Here is a 23272-nt window from a genome sequence, read left to right on the forward strand (position 1 = left end):
ACACATAAGCAAATAATGTAAATATTGCAATGTAAGCACTTGTCCAAGGCACACAGCAGGTACATACCAAAGCCAAGAATTATGGCACTACTTTCTACACCCAAAGGCTGTGCTTTTTCCTCTACATAACTTTCATGAGGAAGAGCAAAGACTGCTTGACATTTAAGCTATATTTAGGAAGTTGGGTAGTGGATATTTATATCAGGCATTGAGCTACCTACCTTACCTATATTATTCATTTTGCACCGACCCTGTAGAGTAAATATTATTTCTTCCATTTAAAGATTTAAAAAGGGGGTGGGTGCCTGGGTGGCTCAGTCGATTAAATCAATAAAGATTTAAAAATAAATTCAGATGAAGTGACACTTGCTCACACTCACGCAGGTATTTGGTGACAGAGATAGTTTTTCTTGTCTGTTTTTTGTTTTGTTTTGTTTTTGTTTTTAACATTTATTCATTTTGGAGAGACAGAGAGAGACAGAGCACAAGTGGGGTTGGGGCAGAGAGAGAGGGAGACACAAGATCTGAAGCAGGCTCCAGGCTCTGAGCTGTCAGCACAGAGCCCAGCCTGGGGCTCGAACCCAGGAACCATGAGATCATGACATGAGTCGAAGTTGGACACTTAACTGAGGCACCCAGGCGCCCAGTGACAAAGATCGTTTTACTCCCAGGTCTTTCATCCCAAAACCTGATATTTTACCCAATTTGGGGGGGTTATATAGAGACTGAACGGAGAGTTTGCCAGACTAAGTGGAGAGTAGGGGCAAAAAATGAGAGCAGGCACACTCTGAATGTATATGGGGAGAGGGAGTGTTGCAGGTTGGTTAGGGTACGTGGTAAATGAAGAGCAGGAGAATGGCACAGATTGGTAGAATGCTCTGCTTGAGTCCAAAGAGATTGAACTTTAATTAATCAGCAACAGAAGATCATTGAAGGTGTTAAAAAAGAGACAACAGGACCAAAATGGAGTCCTTGGCTAAGGCCCACACCACCAAACCAAGACTAACTGCAATTTCAACTTTCCTGCAAATGTTCAACATTTACTCCCAGGAATGTAAGCTTAACCAGTCAGTCTGGAATTTCCTGGTCAACATGAGCAAGGAAATCTGCCTAACAGACTCCCACTTTCCCCCAAAGGAAAGTGACCTTGCCTAAATCAATCCACTAAAGGAAATCTTGAATTATGAACATTTCTAACTCAACAATGTAAATTCAGGGGGCGTTGACCAATGAGGTGTCTCAGTTTGTTTGTAAATAGTTAGGGGCACAATTAAGTAACTTAAGAGGCATAACCTAATTGGGGCTTCTGGGTGGCTTAAGTTGGTTAAGCATCAGATTTTTTATTTTGGCTCAGATCGTGATGAGCTTTGAGACCCATGTCAGGCTCCACACTGGGGATGGTGTGGAGCCTGCCTGGGATTCTCTCTCTCTCCCTTTCTCTCTGCCCCTTACCTGCTCACGCTCCCTCTCTCTCTCAAAATAAATAAACTTTTTTTTTTTAAACAGGCATTACTTAATTATACACCAACCATCTAGGCTTTCAGAGGCCCAAGGACAATGATAACCACAGACAGAGATTGTTAGAGATGTCCCAACAGATCTGCCCTTTGGGCACAAACCACTCCTACTAAGGTAGCACAGCTCAAGGATTCACTTGCAGGGGTTGTTGCATTAGCCCGTTCAAGCCACGGGGCAGTTAGCTTTTGTGCATATTCTGGAAGAAAATCTTCTAGACTGAAATAAAACGTTGCTCTAAATTCCTTGCATAGATGTGTGCTGCAGTGAGGTCTTTTTGTGACGGGGGACATATCTAATTTAGATAATCATAAAATTGTGAAGGTTTATATGTACTATGATTTACGTAGGTATTTGTGTCTAATTGGGTGACTATCATTATCACCGAAGAAAAGCGAAGACAAGGTACAAGGTGTTCTGGCCATAAAAGTTGACCTTGCCTGAAACAGTCAATTCTTTGCTAGAATAACTTTCTTGCCCCACCTTCTTCTGCCCAAAAGTGTTCTATTTTCCACAGGTTTTTCTATTTGCTCGATGTATGCTGCCCAATCATGAATCATTAAATAAAGCCAATTAGATCTTTAAATTTACTCAGTTGATTTTTTTTTTTAAGAAAGATTTCTAACGAAGAACATAACATGGTCAGAGATGAGTTTTAATATGCTAACTTATAATTTTGTGGTAACAGAGGAATACATATACACATGCTAATCACAGAAATAAGTAATTACTATTTTAGTCAAGGTGTGCTTTTAATGGGGTAGATTTGAGGATCAAGTTCGTTTCCTACTGCATCCTTTAAATCATACCATATAGGATATTGCTTATTTTATATTTATCCAAGACAGACTGTTCTTAACCCTCAGATGCAACTTTTTTCTTTTCTTTTTTTTTTTTTAATTTTTTTTCAACGTTTATTTATTTTTGGGACAGAGAGAGACAGAGCATGAACGGGGGAGGGGCAGAGAGAGAGGGAGACACAGAATCAGAAACAGGTTCCAGGCTCTGAGCCATCAGCCCAGAGCCTGACGTGGGGCTTGAACTCCGGGACCGCGAGATCGTGACCTGGCTGAAGTCGGACGCTCAACCAACTGCGCCACCCAGGCGCCCCTAATGGCATCACAGTCGATAAATAGCAAAATGCCCCTGTGTCAAACTGCTTGTGTTTCCAGAGGATCTAAGCCAGTCTATAAGAATGAAAGCCAATCAACCAAACACAAACCAGCATGTGGGAATTTAGATCTAATCCAGTAAGGAAGGTATCAATGACCAAAAAGCTTAAAGTTGAGCATTCTGGGCAGCAGTAACATTTAATGTCAGGTGAAAGACCAGATCATTGCCAAGAGCACTGATTTACCATAATGCCAAAATAAAGATAATTCTTGGGAGATCAACAGCTTCAGGGACCAGGCAAGAATGTTAGATGTCCCAAGACACCGGCCTGGGATTAAGGCGAACTTCCAGATTCCTATCCCACATTTGCCTAAGGGGTAGGAACTAGGGTGAGTGGAAGCAGTTAGAGGTATGAAGAAGCATTAGGCATACAGAAACTAACTAGAAAAGTCGGGGAGGAACACTGGCCTCAATATTGGAGAGAGAATAAGATATTGGAGAGAGGATAAGATAATGTGGTGCTCTGATCAGATCTAAGATGCTGTTTATAAAACATAAAATTTGCTCCATGTGCAAAAAGGACATTTCCAGACCCAGATTTCACAAGAATATATACTCTCATGCCAGAAGGGACAGACATAATCAACGGCCATGACTTTTGTCAAAGATATTGGGACAAAACAAAGATCTAAATCCATTTATTTATTGAAACATTTATTTGTTCTATAAAAATGGATGGGGTACCTACTATATACTAGGATTTCTCTCAGGTACTGACAATTCATCAGTGCAGAAACAAAAAGGCAAACAAACAATGAAAGAGAAAGCTTCCTTCTCTCTGGAAGCTTACATTCCAGTGGGGAAGATAAACAGCGAACAAGTATAGTGAACAAGTAAATACATAACACATCCGTTATTGCTAACTGCTTTGGGACACAGTAATTACATTTAAAATGACATTCCTCGCGGGTACAAGAGGCCACAATGCTCATGTGAGAGAAGAGGACAGAAGAGGATGTAAAACCCCCCACTGGCTGGCCCCAAGGGTGAGTGGAAAGAAAGGTCTTTAAATGTTTCAAAGCAATCCACAATGTCATCAAGTCACTTGCAGAGCAGAAGGGAATGTGTTATATGCATATCAGCATGCCTGCCTCTCTGTCATTTCTGAAGCTATTAAAGGTACTGAAGCAGAGACCTGAGAAGGAATCCACTTCCTTCCCCTAGGGACAGCATAGTACAGTTGGTCAGCTACTTTAAATAAGAGTATTATTTAATTTTTTGAGTGAAACTAAAGTTTATGGTATTACATATCTACGCGGTTGAAGTTTTTTTTTTTTTTTAAATCAATTACAGAGCCTAAGATTCCGAATTAACGGACTCTTACTGTAGGTTCATTAAAGTAGGACTGATTTTCACTACATTTTAATCCATGTCTCTAGTTTTGAAATAATGGAAGCTTCTGGAAATTGCTTTCAAATTTTAAAGCATTATCTACTATTGAAATATGTACTTCTAAAGCAGAGTCTATGTGCCTGTTGAACGAGTTAGCCTTACCATATTACCATGAACCCTCACCCATTGATTAAATACTAATGTGACCCCAAAGCAATTTCAACTAAAAAGTTTTTTTTCTTTCTGTAGGCCTCATGCCTCCAAAGCTATTAAGCTACTTTGTTCTTCTGTTAATTATCTGAAATGTTATTAATCTGAAACCTAAAACTCCTAGAACTTCTTCAAAGCTACTCTACAATGACAATGGAATAGAAGTTAAAAATATAATTAAGAGATTGGAAAAAGAGATTCTAATGGTTAATTTCCAAACTTTTAGACCTTAATGCTTATGCCATTGTCTTCTTTTGTCTGATTTTGTTCTTGTTCCTCCAAATTATTTTTAAGTGATGAAATTACTGTCTTTTGCAAAAAGATTGGGAAACGGTCACTATTAAAAAAAAAACAAATAAATTGCTTTCATACTGAAGCTGACATTTTTAGCACTTTTGTGCAAAAATCTATATAACCTATAATTTATATTATTACCTTCCCAGTGGGAACCCTCACCCCACTGCCTTTGCACCACTGAAATTGGACAATGCCCTCTGGAGAGATGAAATTCTGGTGGTCCTGCTATGGAGTTGTCACTCTCTACACAGGTCCTGAATCTCAGGGAATGCAGAGATAAAACAAGCATGCATTGGGTCTATTTGTCTCGGGGAGAGATAAAAATTCAGGACAGTCAGAAATTTGGTCTATTTAACTCAGAAAGAGACATAAAGAACTGGGAATTGGGATGTTCCTATAAGGTATAGGATAGGCATAACATTTAGAGACTAATAGTTACTTCAGTTGTCAACAGCACAACTTCTTAACATAATAAATAGTCTTAATGAATGCAACCAAGTTTCATGGATCTAGTTTGGTTGGCTTCTTGTGTGGATGAAAACTTTAAATATTTTGACAGCTATCCACATTAACAAATGTTTCCAGAAAAGATGAATAATATTAGATGTGAAGGATGTTTCACTTATATCATCCTGGCCTTATAATGTATTAGGAAAATGGCCCATTAAGTTCTAATGACTACCAAATCAGTTAGTAAGCACAATGATCTTGACCTAAAGAAGAAAAAAAAAAAAAAAGGTGCTCGGATTCAGTTGTGGGTTCTGTCCCTTGTTATAAGGGTGACGCTGAACAATGGATTTCACGTTTAGAAACTTATTTTTCTCATTCATAACATGGAGTAAACAAGAGTACTTATTCATGGTGATGTTATCAGTGCCAAATAAAACAATACCAGGAAAATGTACTTGGTAGGGTGTAATCTCCTGACAGCCCCCCTTTGCCCTCTATTCCAGTTAAATCCATTCTTTTCATTTTTCTGAATGGACCATTCTTATTATTCCTCATTTGTTTTGCTTTGCTGTTTTGCACTACCAAGAATGCATTTCTTTCCTATTGTAAACTGCTATTTAGTTAGTTAGTTTTTCCCCCCATCTTGTTTTCTAAGACTTTAATAGTTTTAGTTCTTACCTTTAGGTCTTTTGTTCATTTTGAGTTATTTTTTTTAACATTTATTTATTTTTGAGAGAGCACACGTGCACGAGGGGCAGAGAGGGAGGGAGACACAGAATCGGAAGCAGGCTCCAGGCTTTGAGCTGTCAGCGCAGCTTGAACCCACAAACTCTGAGATCATGACCTGAGCTGAAGTCAGAGGCTTAACCCACTGAGCCACCCAGGCGTCCCATGTAAACTCTTACTTAACAGTGAAGCACCAAGTTACACATCATTCTTGTCGTAAAACTTTCATTGAGTCTGCCTCCCCTCCCCATCCCAACAGGCAGAATCGACCTTCTGCACTTTTACACTTTCTTAGCGTGCTGTGGAGGTTTCCTCACAGCAATCACAAATTTGTCTCACTTTTTGTTTACATTTGTGTTTCCTTCATTAAGTATAAACTGCTGAAGCCTTAGCTATACTTTATATTCATATGCTCTTTCTAGGAAAAGTGCCTGAAATATAACTAATATTCAATAAATGTTGAATGCATGGCAGCATGAATACACGCATATTATCAGGTTGTGCAAAGTTCAGTGAATGCTCAGAGAACTTACTACTCACAGTTATCGGGGCTAGCAGCTTCATAAAAGGCATATTATACAACCCACCAAAACCTGTATTTCCAGACAAGAAAATATATATGAAAATTAGATAACTTTCTTAAAACCATAGATTGGCCTTGAAGGTTGCCGTGGTTTAAAGCCTCTCTCTCTCTCTCTTTCTCCCTCTCAGAAAAAGAAGAAAGAGAGGTAGAGAGAGGAGATATATATACTTATATTCATACATAATATATATATATTATAATTATGTGGTAATATAATATATATTATATTATGGACTGGAGCATCTCTCAAAATTCATATACTGAAGCCCAGACCTCCAAGTACTTCAGAATGTGGCTGTATTTAGAGATCATACTTTACCTTTAAAGAGGTTAATTAAGTTAAAAAGATCCCATTAGGGTAATCCCTAATCCAATCTGACTGTTGTCTTTACAAGAGGAGGAAAATTGGACATACAAAAAACCATCATGGAAAGAAAAGACTATGTGAGAATATAAGGAGAGGGTGCCATATTCAAGCCAAGGAGAGAAACATCAGGAGACTTTAAATCTGCCAATACCTTGATCTTGGACTGCCACCTTTAAAACTGTAGGGAAATAAAGTTATGTTGTTTAGCAGAACCTAATCAGTGGCATTTTGTTAGGCAGTCCTAGATAATTAATGTATTTACACACACACACATGCACACACACACATTTTTAATTTGTGTGAACATAGCATACATACCTGGTTTTAAATAGTCAAATAGCATTACATCCCTCACAACTCAGATCATGATCATCTGCCTTACCCTGGATTTCTATTCCTCAGAGACTACCAATTTCAACTCTTTTAGCGGTTTCCTCTTGTATTTTCTCATTTCTAAATCTCATTTCTAAATATAATATTATATTATTTTTCACATTTCAGATGTAGATATTATTAACTTTATACCAGAAAAGATGGAGATTGACTTTTCGTACATTCTTCTCTCATCTTTCTGGAATATGTATTCCATAATTTTGGCTAAATAAATATGCAGTGTTCACATAATTATGACTCCAGCAATGTTATTCTCAGCTCAGTTGCAGACTAGCAGGATACTAAGTAGCAATCCTGCAGACACTTCCATCCATGAGAATCAGCAACCTTCTCTTCAACCTGCAGAGGCCATGCCTGCCTTGCTTAAAGATTCCATAATGTCTTTCCAGGAGACAGTTAGTTACCTTGCAGAACAAAGTAATTTCACCTCATTTGTCCCTCCCAGTTAGGTGCTCATTAGCTTTCAACCTAGTGTTAATTAGATGTCAGTATATTTCAAGAGATCAATTACAGAGTTAAAGCTACAAGACAGGGTTACTAATCAAAAGTATTACAAGATTTTGCTAAATTGTATCAACATAAATCTGGAGACTAAGTGTGGGAGCTATTTTTATGATACTGAATGAAGGAGGGGAAAAATAACTTCAGAGATACTGTGGGTCAATCTACCTTCACACCCACCCCCTGTCTAGGTCCTATGGTAAAGTCCATGAGAAAGACGCTTCACCATGATTTTCAGAAATATATAGATGGGATAAGAAGAGAGTCGTTGAGAAGTGTATGACTAATTTCTGTAGGCCAAGGGGGTAAGGGGAGGTACTGCTAGTGAAATGGATATTTATTTTTGATAGTGATGCTGGAAGCATTCAAGCAGCAGCTCTAATTTATAGGATGAATATATATTTATTTACCCTACTCAGCACCAGAATGGTCTGAAACAGATAAATCTTTGGTGGTTACTTAATGATCATGGTGCCCTTAGCAATACATTTTATGGCTACTCAGAAAGTTCCTGGAAGTATTTCATGTGTGCCCATCAGAGATCCGATGTGAGCCACCACAACAGCCATGCCCAGATACCCAATTCCCAAACTTGTATTAGATCATAAAATCCAAGCCTGTTGAAGTACTCTAGGTACACTTGAGTAAGGAAACTCTGTTAATATAATAAAAAGGTACTGTAAATTTCTTTCCTAACCTTCTTTTGTGGCTATTATCTGGGTTTACTGTGTACTAAGGAAAATGCCATACTATTTGAAGATGACTGAATACTGATTCTGAACTAATGCTCTAACTTTGGAAGATCCACAATATCATCCTGGACGACAAAGATAATGTGGTCTTACAGATGTCTGAGGATAAATGGATAGAGTCAACAGTGATCAGAATCCCTACAGAATTAAGAGATGTTGGGACAAGAAGTGTCAATTAGGAATCCCTGGAATTCTTCTTCCCTTCCAAAATAATAAATCAAAATTAATACTTGGCGAGGGGGAGGGGTGTTGCAGTGTATAACACAGACATCAAAGATTTGAAAGATGCCAAAGACGTGATTCCTATCACTTTCCCCACTTAACTCCCTTTTGTGCAGAAGACAGATGTATCTTGGAGAATGACAGTTGGTTATTAAGAATGTAAACAAAAGCTAAATGCAATAGTGTTGTCTATTCTTCCTGTTGTGTCTTTATGGTAGGAAATCAGCAAAGGCCTTTGTCTCTGTTACATTTGTTTCTATTACCACAAGGGAAAGAACACAGAAGTGGTTTGAATTCAGTCAACAGAGATAGCATTGTATCTTTGTTCTTATGCTTTAGAGCTAAATCAACTGTAGTGATCCATGCAATAATTCAATTTTACAGAGATCTGATCATCCCCAAATCTCAAAGTAAATGAAATTGGGCTACTGAAGGGATTGGTAAGCTCTGGTCTATTAGCCAAATTCAGGCTACTACCTGCTTTTGTAGGGCCTGTGAATTAAGAATCATATTTGTAAAGAGTTATAAACACACACACACACACACACACACACACACACACACACACACACTACCATGTGACAGGAACTAAATGTGACCCACAAACCCTAAGATATTTATTCTCCGGTGCTTTAGATAGAAAAAAAATTGCCGACCCATGGTCTACTATATCAATAATTCCATATTAATAGAATCTAATAAATAGGAAGTTTCAGTTGACTTACAATACAATCTTATGCCATTGCATATAAAAATAAATCCCATGAACAAATAGGTCTGCAACTCTGTAAACTTCCAGTGTTTCTGATGTTCCAGGGCATTTGGAAAATCCACTCTAAAGTGAAATATACTCATTAGACCTAAGAAAGATACACAACGCTTTTACAAGATCCCTCTGGCTTTGGGACAAAACATTTGGTTCTAAACAATTCGTTAAATAATCTCAGTGGCTACTAGCCTTGAATAAAATCTAAGGCAAGAGAAGGCTGTCCATCTTCTCCAAGCCACAATACTACCATCTGTGTACTTGGCTCTATGAACCAGAAGATCCAAGATGCTTAAGATTTCGTGGAAGAGTGGAATGCTCTATGGAATTAGTGACAAGCCCAGATAAGAGCAGGGCTCAATAAACCACAGCCTGTGAGGCATCTGTCCGATTTCATAAAGTCTTATTGGAATATCACTATGCCCATTTACTTACATATTGTCTTTGACTCCTTTTGCATGTTCTACAATGGCCAAATTGAGCTGTTGTGACTAAGACCAAAAGGAACACATGCCTAACATATCTACCATATGGACCTTTAAGCAAAAAGGAAAAAAAAATCTTACCTAGGGTTGACAGATCATAGAGAATCCTTTTAAGAGTTGGAGAAATTTACTTGTCAATACCACTATCCTTTCAGAAAACAGGCTTTGGTTTACTTTTAGTCTCTACTAGAAACCACATGATTGAATACCAGGTGACAAAGTGACCTAAGATGCCAATAATTAATTGGATGTTATCGGAATTGTTAGCCCTAGTTAACTCAAGAATGACCAGCAGCCCACTATCATCAGGTAAAAGTGGCATCTGGAGGACTTGCTTCTTGTAGGAACCAAAGGCTTGGCAAATTGTACTCGAATGTGGCCTACACTCTCACTGCACCTGCTCTCACTCCTCTGCCCATTTTCACAATCCCCATCTTATTCTCATAGCAATTTCCCTATGACTAATTCATAAGGAGAAAAAGAACAAGCCTGGTTAACAGATAATATGCTAGGAGACTGCTGTAGCATTATAGCTCCAGGCACATGGGACCTTGAAGGAAAATCAGGGAAGGAAATTCTTCAAAGGGAGAGAACTTCAGGAGGTAGGTTTTGTGGTTTATTTTTCCTGGAAGAAGCATATATCTTCCCAGAAAGGAGATTTCTGGTGGAGATGCCTGAAAGGAGATATAATCTCATTTGTGAGTGGTGACTAACTGGGAGATGTTCAGGGGCTTGGAAAAAAAAACATACATGAGGATAGGTAACAAGGAGTTCTAAGAAAGAGTTACATGGACAGATTTCTTGGAGTGGGTCTGGAGTGTGATAAATTTTCAGCCCATGTAATTTATTTAGCACAAGTCTGTTGGAAAGGAAGTTTTCAATAAGTAGATAAAAAAGATTAACTCACCTGCGGATATCAGGTTTTTTTCTACGTCATGCCATTTTTTGCTCAATTAGTTCATGAATGAAGTAGCCATATTTGCAGGGATGGAGCATTTTCATGGGTCCTCGGTTAGACTGTGCTCATCAAAGCTGGACTGCTTTTACTACTACCCAACATGCCAAAGTCATGATTAACTCTGAGTCCTGATATTCTGGAGGGCCTCTATGTAAACAGGTATCAGATACATATGTATCTAAATATATATCTGATATCTATATCTTTATCCATAGATATATATAAATAGACATCTGATATATCTATAGACATCTGATATATTTTATATTTGTGTGTGTGTGTATATAATCAGGTACTTATTATCAGGTACTATGAGAAAGAATTAATCCTCCTTTTTTGTAGGTTTTGATTTGCCTTCCCTTCCTGACATCTCTGTCTTATTCAAATAAGCACATATTTCAGAGCAGAAAACTAAGACAATGGATTGATGTTTGTGATGTTCACTGGCCTTGGGATAGGCTCAATCACTCAGATGCAGCTGGCCCTATATTCAGTAGAATCAAGACACCAGTATTTTGTGAGGTTAGTATGTTTTCAAAATGATGTAGTTCATGCTTTGAAAAAGCTACAACAGGGGCGCCTGGGTGGTGCAGTCGGTTAAGCGTCCAACTTCAGCCAGGTCACGATCTCGCGGTCCGTGAGTTCGAGCCCCGCGTCAGGCTCTGGGCTGATGGCTCAGAGCCTGGAGCCTGCTTCCGATTCTGTGTCTCCCTCTCTCTCTGCCCCTCCCCCTGTTCATGCTCTGTCTCTCTCTGTCCCAAAAATAAATAAACGTTGAAAAAAAAATAAAAAAAAAAAAGCTACAACATGTGCAGCTGCTACCCTAATAGCCAGTTTACATGGGTATGACAAAATGGATTAATTTGGAGGGACAATTCAATAAACGTATTAGTAAATTTGTTGCCTCTGTATTTATAAATCTGGGCTCTGTTGGTTTAGAGTCTTAGTGCTACAGAGAAGGTTGCTTCTGCCAGGAGTCAAGAACCCTGAAAGGTCTGAGATTTCATCCTACTTGCAAGGTAAATTAGCTGGTGACAGTTTAACAGATGTAGACAGAAGATGAGACTCTTGGGTAAGAGACCAGAACTTTTATTACTCACAGCACAGCAAGTAGAATCAATTTAATGGGTGTGTTGTTTCCCCTCCCAGCCCAACCCAAGCCCACAAATCAGCCCAGGTAGGTGCTGAACACGCAGTTTGCATCATAGCTGTTATCCACTGAATGTTTGGGTACCCCCTACCCCTTATCAATACATATGTTGAAGCCATAACACTCCATGTTACTATAATTGGATATAGGACATCTAAGAAAGTAATTAAGGTTAAATGAAGTTCTAAAGGTGGGGCCCTAATCTAAAAGGTTTAGTGCTCTTATGATAAGAGACACCAAAGTTCATATTCTCTCTCTCTCTCTCTCTCTCTCTCTCTCTCTCTCTCCTGCATGCACACAAAGACGTCATGCGAACACATAGAGAGGTGGAAGGTGCCTGTAAGCAAAGAAAAGAGATTTGGGGATGACCTTCTTTGCTGGCACCTTGATCTTGGGATTCCCAACTAAAAGAACTGTGAGAAATAAATCCTTGTTGTTTAATACACCTAGTTTATGGTATTTTGTTTTGGCAGCCTGAACAAGCTAAAACAACAGCTGAGGAACCTGAATCTTAGGAAACTCCTTTTTTTTTTTTTTTTTAAATTTTGTAGTCAGCTGCAAGTAAACCCATCCAAAATTTGTCCCAAAGGGAGATATTATCTTTATTATGTATGATAGCAAACAGACCTGTCTTCTGTTCGGGAGGAGGATACTATTTCCATCTTCCAAGACTTTTTGCTATACAAACATCCTAGAAGAAATAGTCCAAAACAAAAGCTCTCAGTACTTACATAAGTAACTGTTCAAAAATACAAGTGCTCTGGGAGAATTATCTTCCAAACATAATGAACATAAAAAGTCTTATATTACAAACACTTTCATGGCCCTATACATTTTATTTTCTCTCTTTCTTTTACCTTTTCTCTTTGTTGAAACATACTTTGTCCTCCTCTTCCCCAAAACAATTTTTATTCATTTTTAATTCTATTCCTGAATGTCACTTTCTCAGAAAACTCTTTAGGTGCTCCTCAAGACATGTCATGTCCTTAGGAAATACTTGTTCAATGAATATGTGAATGACGTATACATAATGATAAGTTGTCTCCCACTTTTCAATATTTAAATTGATTCTGTCTTGTTCTTTTCCAGAGCCTAGAATTTCCATATTATTACAAGTATTAGTAATTTTTTTATTGGTCCTATGATTGGAAGGTCTCTAGTGTTTATTTCCTGAGTATATTTACCATTTCTTTTAATTAGACACTTTCCTAAACTCTTCTTATGGACTCCATTGTCTATCATGATTAGTTGATAAATTAAGATCCAATATAGTACATTTCTAATAGTGTAGTCTCACATTCCTTGAAATCTTCTAACTGAATGATACCTCAATAAAATTTCAAGACTGTATTACCATTTTCTGTATTTCACTCTGATCACGTTTTCCAGCTATCTCATGCGATAATTTCATAAATATATTGGGTTGGTTAATTTTATATGTCAACTTGCCTGAGCCAGGGGATGCCCAGGTAGTTGATTAAACAATATTTCTTAATGTGTCTCTGAGAGTGATTCTGGAAGAGATTAACATTTGAATCAGTGGACTGAATAAAGCAGAAGGTCCTCCCCCATGTGGGTGGGAATCAAACAATCCATTCAGGATTTAAGTAGAACAAAAATGTGAGGGAAGGTTGAGTTCACTCTTTGCCTAACTGCATGAGCTATAACATCAATCTTCTGCCCTTGGAGCTTCTGGTTTTCAGCCTTCAGATTCAGACCAGTGGCTGTACCATTGGCTCTCTGGCTTGCAGCCTTTCAAACTATACTATCAGCTCTCTTGGATCTCCAGCTTGCAGATGATGGATCATGGAACTTCTCAGTCTCCATAACCACGTGATAATAAATAATAAATCTCTTTGTGTATATTATAAGTATATAGAATCCCCTATTGGTTCTGTTTTTCTGGAGTACCCTATTGCATACATGATACCACTATTAAATATAATTACAATAACAAAAATTTTCATTCTTTGGTTATTTTCTGTGTGTCAGGCATAATACTAAATACTTTACAGACACTATTTCCTTAGGTATTAACCCTGTGGAGTAAAGTATGAGCTCCTTGTATCCATTATCCAACTCATTCACTATTGTATATCCAATGAATAGGGTAGTACCTTACTCATATATTATGCTCTATTAAATATTTTTTGAATAAATGAGTTGCAGGTATTATTAAGCCCATTCACAGATGAAGAAATAGAGGCACAAATATGTTACATAACTTGCTAAAAACCAGTTGGTAGGTGGCAAATTGGTAATTCAAAGCAAAGTAATTCTGATTCTATATTTCACTCTTGAATACTATGATACATTACTTTTCTCTCATCTTACCACCTTCTGTTTCTAAACTTAATAAATCCACTTGTACCTACATTTCCTTCTGTATCTAACCATGATCTCGTTACTTTAATCATTCTCTCACTGAAATCCTTCATGTTTCCTTGTTTAATGAATGTTTTTATAAAGTAAATGAAGAAATGAAGATATGGAGACCTATGTGGCACTCTAAGAATGCACAATAATCTGATTATATTAAGACAAATAAGAAAGAAACTAGTTCTGGAGAGCCTAGGTGGCTCAGTTGGTTAAGCGTCCGACTCCTGATTTTGGCTCAGGTCATGATCTCACAGTTCGTGAGACCAAGTCCTGTGTTGGGCTCTTCACTGACAGTATGGAGTCTGCTTGGGATTCTCCCTTTCCCTCTCTCTCTGCCTGTCCCCTGCCTCCCCTGCTCACACTCTCCCAAAATAAATAAATAAACTTTAAAAAGGATAAAAGCTACTTCATGTGCTAGATAATAATTAATTATTATATTTAATGCTTTAAACACATCAGAGTAGAGCAATATGGAAAGCATGATGGTAAAGCATACAGACCAGGGGAGATAAAGTGAAACGACATCATGGTATAAACTTAGTGCTTTATGAACACAGTATGCAAATAATATTGTAAATAGCATTACAGATTCTCACCGTTCAGCAAGGAAATTGAGAAAATTCAAGAGTTTTGACTGCAATGGTTTTAACGCAGAGAATGTGGTATTCACTGGACACTAACCAAATTTTAAGTGGCCAGCACACTCACACATTTAGCATTTGAAGCCAACATGAGGATGTATTTATAATGAAATTACCTTAAATATTTGAATTTCTGACAGCGTTCAGGGCAGTAAGACATACCATATCATTGAACTCTGCACCTAATGGTTAGTTTTTTGTTTCAATACCCAGTTATTTAATCAAATGCTAACCTAGAGATTTTGTAGACATGATTAAATAATTAGTTGGCTTCAAGTGAGGGAGATTATCCTAGATAAACTGCATGGGCCTGATTCAATCAGTTACAAGTAAAACCGCAGTTTTCCTTAAGAAATTTGACCTGTGGATAGCCATTCTTGGGTCTAAGTGTTCCTGCCCGCCCTTCCTGGAGGCTTGCCCTATGGATTTCAGACTTGCTTCTCCAGCCCCTACAATCTCATAAGTTTATCCCCCGCAATAAATCTCTTCCTGTAAATATCTCACAGCTTCTGTTTCTCTGATAGAGCCCTGACTCATACAGTGCCACATGCTTTTGTGATAAAAATGATGGAGTGGTGTCTGGGTGTGTGCATGCGTGTGTGTGTATGTGCATGTATCCTCATTCACAAACATAATGCTCATCATCCTGAGAAATTATTAACAAAGCTTTTCTGTTTTGTGAAGTTCAGGGCTGGGCTATGAGTTAGAGTAAATATAAATTCAGTCTTCTTATCTCCATAATGCACACAAGTTGAGGGTTTGTCAATATTCCAGTAGAGTATTTTGAACATTTATCAGTCAGCATTGGCAGTTTTGACAGGCAAACTGCTTGCTGAATACCAAATGCAAAAGCACGAAGCTGTCATTTTTAGACAGGTTATTACTTTGAAATGATTATTATTTAAGATAACTTCCTCCATATATTTAATTCAGACTCTCTACCACCTCCATTGTGAAGTGCTTTGATGTAAATTTTATCTGTGTGCAGTATATGTAATATTAATGCTTTTAATAAGAGGATTTTTGTATTCAAAGGAATTTTGATTATTCTGAATACATAAAGGTATGAGATATACAACAATCTGTTTATATTGATGTCATATTAGTTCTTTAACCTGCCAAATGGAAATTCTTACCGAATTTGATGATTACATAGGCATAAAATGTTTCTTAAATTATTTCTCCAAAATCCATTCCAAGTATCATTTTAAACCAGAATTAAAACAATGTCAAGATTCTTCAATAATCAGGCTACAGATTTGGGGTTTTTTTGTTTTTTGTTTTTTGTTTTTTGGTCTATAAGTGGAAAAAGCTCACAGCATATTTTATTGAAAAGAGAGTTATAGAAAAAAAAAGACAACTGCAGGCACACATACACACATACATAGAATGGAACTATTTCTACATCATTACATATGCATTGGCTTGATTCACCCTTGTTATGAGTTTGTATTCTTAAGCGAAAGATGAGAATAAACTCATCAACTAGTGAAAAAGTACATTTGCATGATATCAAATCCTGTAACTCATTAGAGTTTTTCTAATCAACTCATCTGAATAAGATATGATGATGATGGTGATGATGATGATGATGATGTTGATGAAAATGAAGACATAAGACAGCAATAACTATTTTTGCATAGTAAGGCTAGTCTATAAGAGTATACTCCAAATAGATGGAACGGAAACATTTACCCCATATGATTTATTTATCTACACAGCTGCATGATGTTGATGGGAATCAGGAATGCCAATTTTATTGTTTGTTCATAATTTTAGGGCTGCCTCTGGTGATTGGAGCCTCAGTTTGATTTTCCCCCAAGCAAGCTAGGATGGAACGTACTCAAAGACAAAGTGAAATAACAATGGAAGATCTCTCAGCATAATTCAGAACTAAATTCATTTCTAAATAACCACTAACTGAAAAGATATTGATGACTTTTATAAAGGAAATTAAAAAATAAATAACACAAAAAATGTACTTAAAAACAGTGTTCCTAATAAAATAATATGAATTACTGTATTATATAATGAAAAATTTAAAAATATGTATGTATAGTTGTGTGGGAAAATGTATAGAGAAATTTTTAAAAATGACTTTATTTAAATCAATATCAATTGGCATACTTTAAAACTAGGTATTCACAGAATGCTAAGTATTTGCAATAGAAAATTATAATCATCTATATCACAATAATTACTCAGATTGTAAGTCTACACTATGTCTTACTATATTTTAAACCAAACTGAATAAACTGAAGAACAAATTAAAGTCAATAGACAGAAGCAGTTTAATTATCTCCTGCCCCCAACTAAAAAGAAACAATGAATTCAGCGATTTGCTTGGGTAGACGGGTAGGGGAATGGCAGAATGGGTGAAAAGGGAAAAGAGTTGAGGTGAGTTACCAACTCCCGGAGGCAGAGATGGGGGATAAATCCAGTGTTATATGCAGAAGGGCAATGAGGACTTCACTCCACTAATAAATTTTTGCTCTATGTTAGTAATAACCATCAGAAAATTCTTAAAAGATGCTTGAAGCGAGGGTTCTGCATGTCAGATCTAAAGAATTGGAGTTTCATTCTCATTAGAACACCGATCTGCTATGTGACCTTAGGCAAGGCAAGCCCCAGCAATCTTGTCCCTCAACAAACTTGTCATTCAATGACACTACTGTGAGTAGGCTAAATGCTCACTAGCAGAAAAATAAACGCATTAAAAAGGAGATGCAAATGCAGTTCAAGACCTAGGCAAACCAATAATTTGGTTCTTTCTCTTGAAGCAATTACAGAAATTTCTAATTTTAACTTCTTCTTTCAATACAAAGTATTCATTTATGACACAACTAATACACATTTTCTGCAGAAAAATTGAAAATCCAAACAAAAATAAATTCACAAGCAATCCTAACATACAGAGATATTTATTTTCATGTGTGTACCTATGCAGCTACGTGTATGCACACACATTTGTGTACAATACATTTTTTACTTTGTTATATGCTTTAAAATTATTGTGTAGTACATATATATGAAAAGATATAACATAAGTATAGTTTAAGGAAGAATAATGAAAAAATTCTTATATGCCTATCATTAAGCTTAAAAATAGAAACATTATCTGTATCTATTAACTGGTAAATGGCAGAGCTAAATCCTTCCAAATATATTATCTTGAGAAATACAAGGTTTACCCTTTGCATTGCATACATATTTGAGAATCAGCTTGTCATATCTTATAAAAGTAAGTCTATTAAAGTCATCTTGGAAGTAATTTTGTATCCAATCTTTATAATATTGAGTCTTCCTGTTTAAAATGTGACGTAACTGTCCACTTGTTCTACTTTGAAATTTTGAATAATATGTTATTTTTTTCCTGTCAAGATTTTGAATTTCATCTAAGACTTATTATTGTTTTTAGCTACTGTAAATGTACTTGTTTTTAATTACACATTTTCTATTGAGATGATTATGGACTCACATGCTCTTGTATGAAATAATAAAGATTTCATGTGGTTTTTGCCAAATTATCCCTGATGGGAACATCCTATAGAAAGCTATAATATGATATTATAACCAGGATATTGACATTGATAAAGTCAAAATACAGAGCAGTCAAGATACCTCACCATAAAGGATCCCCATGTCAGCATTTCGCAGCCACATCTAACTCATAACTTTGGCCAACCACTAACATGTTCTTCCATTTTTATAATTTTGTAACTTCAAGAATATTATATAAATAGAATCATATAGTATATAAATCTCTGGAGTTATAATAGTTGCATGTTTAGTTTTATAAGAAACTGCCAAAACTTGCCCAGTTACTGTACCATTTTACATTCCCAGTAGCAAAGTATGAGTGATTCCAGTATCTCTACACCCTCACCAACATTTGCTGCTGGCACCATTTTTTATTTTAGCCATTCTGATAGGAATATAGTGACGTCTCGTTGTGGTTTTAATTTTCATTCCCTGAACGGCTAAGAGTTGAACATCTTTTCATGCACTTATTATCATCTGCACAGTCTCTCCCCTGAAATGTCTCTTCGTATCTCCTATCTATTTTATAGTTGGATTTTTGTCTTTATTGAGTTTTGAGAGAGTGTATATATTTTAAATACTAGTCCTCTGTCAGATATGTGGTTTGCAATTTTTTTCTCCCAGTTATAGCTTATCCTTTTACTCTGATAACAGGGCTTTGAAGAGCAAAAGTTTTTAATTTTGATGTAGCCCAATTTATCAATTTTTCTTGTTATGGATCATGATTTTGGTGTCAAGTCTAAGAACTCTGTGTCTGAACTCTTGATCTTGATGAGTTTCTCCTGTTTTGTTTTCTCCCCCTAACAAATTTGTAATAAAGAGGATGGCTCCATTTTTGATGTTTGAATGCTGACAATTTTGAGAGCCCACAACATCCCTTTCTCCCTACGCCCCACGTCTGGATAAGCCATTTAAAAAGACCACACGTTCCCTCCTTTGGCACTGAAATTTCAAATCAAACATCACCTTGCCTGGCCCATGTGTGAGAATCTGCACCCCAGAACAATTTGCTAACATAATACATCTCGAGTGAGTAGTCCCTCCTTGCCACTTCTAGCCATTTTAGTCCTGCATGGAGGCAGGACTGAAATGCACAGAAAACCTCATTACGTGAGTATAAAACTTTATAATTTCTTTATGCATGTATGTAGCATCATTAGTCTTGACATCTAAACTACATTTTTTTAATTTTTTTTTTTAACGTTTATTTATTTTTGAGACAGAGACAGCATGAACGGGGGAGGGTCAGAGAGAGAGGGAGACACAGAATCGGAAGCAGGCTCCAGGCTCTGGGCCATCATCAGCCCAGAGCCCGACGCGGGGCTCGAACTCACGGACAGTGAGATCGTGACCTGAGCTGAAGTCGGACGCTTAACCGACTGAGCGACCCAGGCGCCCCTAAACTACATTTAAGGAGGGAAATTGTAGTGGCTTATATTATGTGTCAACCTGGCTAGGTCACAGTACCCAGATATTTGGTCAAATGTGTCTGGATATTGCTGAGAAGGCATGTGTGGTTTATTTTTTTCTATGACATTCCAATTTAATCAATAGATTTTGAGTAAAGAAGGTTACTATCCACAGTGCATGTGGGCATCGTCAACCGATTAGTTGAAGGACTTCAGTAAAAAACTGATCTCCCCTAAGGAGGAGGCTACTCAGATGGCACACTACCTTCAACCTCAAGCTACAACCCATGCCTGCAGCCTGTGGACCTGTCCTAGAGATCTTGGACTTGCCAGCCTCCACAACCATGTGAGCTAATTCCTTAAAATACATCTCTGTCTTTCTCTCTCTCCATTCCTCTTCCTCTGTCCCCACCTCTATTTGTTCTATGTCTCAGGAAAACTATGGCTACTACAAAGGTACAAAGGTTCCTATGTTTACGTATGAGGAAATTTAACAAAATTTTACAGCTTGACATTTAGCCTTATGGTTCGTTTTGGGTTATTTTTGTATTAAGCATGAGATTTTGTATTAAGCATGAGATTCACTTTCTGACCTATGTGTGTTCCGTTGCTCCCACACCATTTATTCAAAAGGCTATTCTTTTACTACTTTTGCAACTTAGTCAAAAACTAGTTGGACACATCTGTGCGGATTTATTATTGAATTTCCTATTTTGTGTCATTTCTTTATGTTTTCATTTCGACACCAGTGTCACAGTCCCCTCTCCTCTTTAGGCACATAGTAGCGCTTCATGTGAAGTAGAGTAATCCTTCCATTTTACCCGTCTTTTTCAAGATTATTTTAATTATTCTAGGACCTATACTTTGCCACATGCACTTTAGAGTAAGTGTTTATATTTGCAAAATACCTCTGTAAAAATTGCATTCAATCTATAGAACAATTTGAGGATACTCAATATCTTTACTATACTGACTCTTCCATTCTGTGGACTTGATAATTGTCTCCATTTATTTAAGTCTTCTTTGATTTCTGTCATCAATATTTTGTAATTTTCAGCATCTGGATTCCACATTTTGTTGTCTATTATAAATTCTCCATTTTCTCTAAAGTGAATGCAAGTAGTACTGTGTTTTTACTTTCATTGTTAGTATATAGATATAAAATTGATTCTTGCATGTGTTTTGTGGTTTGTGAACATTCTTCTTTAATTGAGTATTTTATCTGATTTTCTTATATATATATAGAGAGAGAGATAAATGCAATTTATTTTGACTACTGATTGTTTAATCTATCAAGCTTGCTAAATTTTCTAATTCAAATAATGTTTAAATAATTGGGGGGGAATTTTCTGTGTAAACAATCTGTTCATCTGCAAATATTGACAGGTTTTTTTGTCTTTCCAATTTTTACACTATTTATTCTTTTCCTATTTTTATATTCCTCTCTATTTTTTCCTACCTAGCTAAAATGTGTAGGCACCAATACAGTTAAATTGTTTAAAAGAATTGATAATAGCAAGTATTCACGTCTTGATTGCTTTTTTACTAATAGTTTTGGCATTTTATTATTATTTCTAATGTTATTGTTGACTTTCTATAAGGAATTCCTGTCTATTTCTTAGTTTTAAAATTATTTTGTATGCCTTGCTTGTTGAATTTTGTTAAGAAGTTCTATATTATTTCTAGTTTGTTAAATATTTTCAGCTATAAAATGTTGGATTTTGTGAAATTTTATATCTGCAACTCTGGAGATGATCATATGTATTTTCTTCTTAAAAATGTAAATGAAGCTAATTCAGTCTTTTTCTGATATTTGGTTAAGCTTGCATTCCTGGAATAAACACAACTTTATCATGGTATATTATCTTTTTAAAAGATAATATAAAAAGATCTGTATTTTCTAATTCTTTGTTTGGGGTATTCTATGTTCAGGAGTGGGGTAACCATGTAATCCCCTCCCTCTTTATTGGTCCTTACTTGGTTTTGAAATTAGGTTTTTATTATTCTCATAAAGTACTTTGGAAGTGATTTTCTATTTTTCTCTATTCTAAAGGAGTTTGTATAAATTTAATTTATCTGCCTGTTAAATACTTAGGCGAACATCCTATATAGCCATTTAGGGACAACTAAAATTTAGATGTATTTTGCTTAAATGGTTATGATTTTTTGGGGTTTTCTATTTCTTTTAGAGTCAGCTCTGACATTATATATTTCTACAAATGTAATTCTCCAAGTAACTTAAAGAAATTTATTGACATAGAAATATCCATCAATTCTTAACTATGTAACTTTGAATTATTATATACTATACATACAGAAAAAGACATAAAACATAAATATAGTTTAATAATTTACCAAAGCACACACTGTATATTCAAAACCTACATGAAGATAAGGAACATTTCCAGCACCTCAGAGGCTTACAACTATGAATCCTCCTTCCTCGAAAAGTTTATTACTCTAAATTTTGTGATTATCACTTATTTTTTCCCCATATACTCTTACTACCTAATTAAGAATTGTTCATCATTATAGCTTAGTGATGCCTATTTTTGAACTTTATATAAATAGGATCATACACTATGTTTATCTCTGGCTTCTTTTGTTCAATATTGGTTTTGAGAGATTCAACCATATTTTGGGTGCTGGAGTATTTCACAGTATTTCATTAATTCTCAATTCTATATAGGATTATATTGTATGATTTTTCACAATATATATATCCATTCAAATATCACAATGTGAGGTTTGGTTTGGGGGTTTATTCATAGCATCTGTTTTGTGTCAAGGAGAATTAAGCTGATTCTTAGTTTCGTCACTTACTAGTTTTTTGAGTTTAATTGGTTACTTGATTTTTCTAAGCTATTGCATAAAATATATATTTCATTAGTCAGACTGATTAAATAAGATAACATAATGTAAGATAATCTTCTTTTTCATTATTATAGTGTAGCATTTTCCTTTACCAGCTTACAAAGTGTATTATCTTTTGAAGATTTTTGCAAGTTTTTCTCCTTATCGAACTTTAAAAATATGTATGTCCATATTATGATGTTTGGTTCATAAGGCAGTCTGGAATATAAATATAATCATCAAGGGGGTGCCTAGGTGACTCAGTGGGTTGAATGTCTGACTTCAGCTCAGGTCACAATCTCGTGGTTTGTCAGTTCGAGCCCTGCATCAGGCTCTGTGCGGACAAGCTCAGAGTCTGGAGCTTACTTCATATTCTGTGTCTCCCTCTCTGCCCTCCCCTGCTCATCTTCTGTCTCTCTCACTCTTGAAAATGAAGTAAAAATTAAATAAATAAATAAATAAATAAATAAATAAATAAATAAAATCACTTATTTCCATCTTAAATATCATTTTTGAAATGACTACAAAATTACTCACTCTTTTTACTTCTTCGTTAGTTTTAGATGTTGC

The 23272-nt window shown here is 36.2% G+C and overlaps 1 pseudogene; it reads left to right on the plus strand.

The window, feature by feature from the left end:
• The window catches only part of LOC122469997, a 78209-nt pseudogene that overhangs the window by 45754 nt on the left and 9183 nt on the right, over positions 1-23272 (plus strand).

This window comes from Prionailurus bengalensis, chromosome D3 (assembly GCF_016509475.1).
Source record: "Prionailurus bengalensis isolate Pbe53 chromosome D3, Fcat_Pben_1.1_paternal_pri, whole genome shotgun sequence".
In the NCBI taxonomy this organism is placed as follows: domain Eukaryota; kingdom Metazoa; phylum Chordata; class Mammalia; order Carnivora; family Felidae; genus Prionailurus; species Prionailurus bengalensis.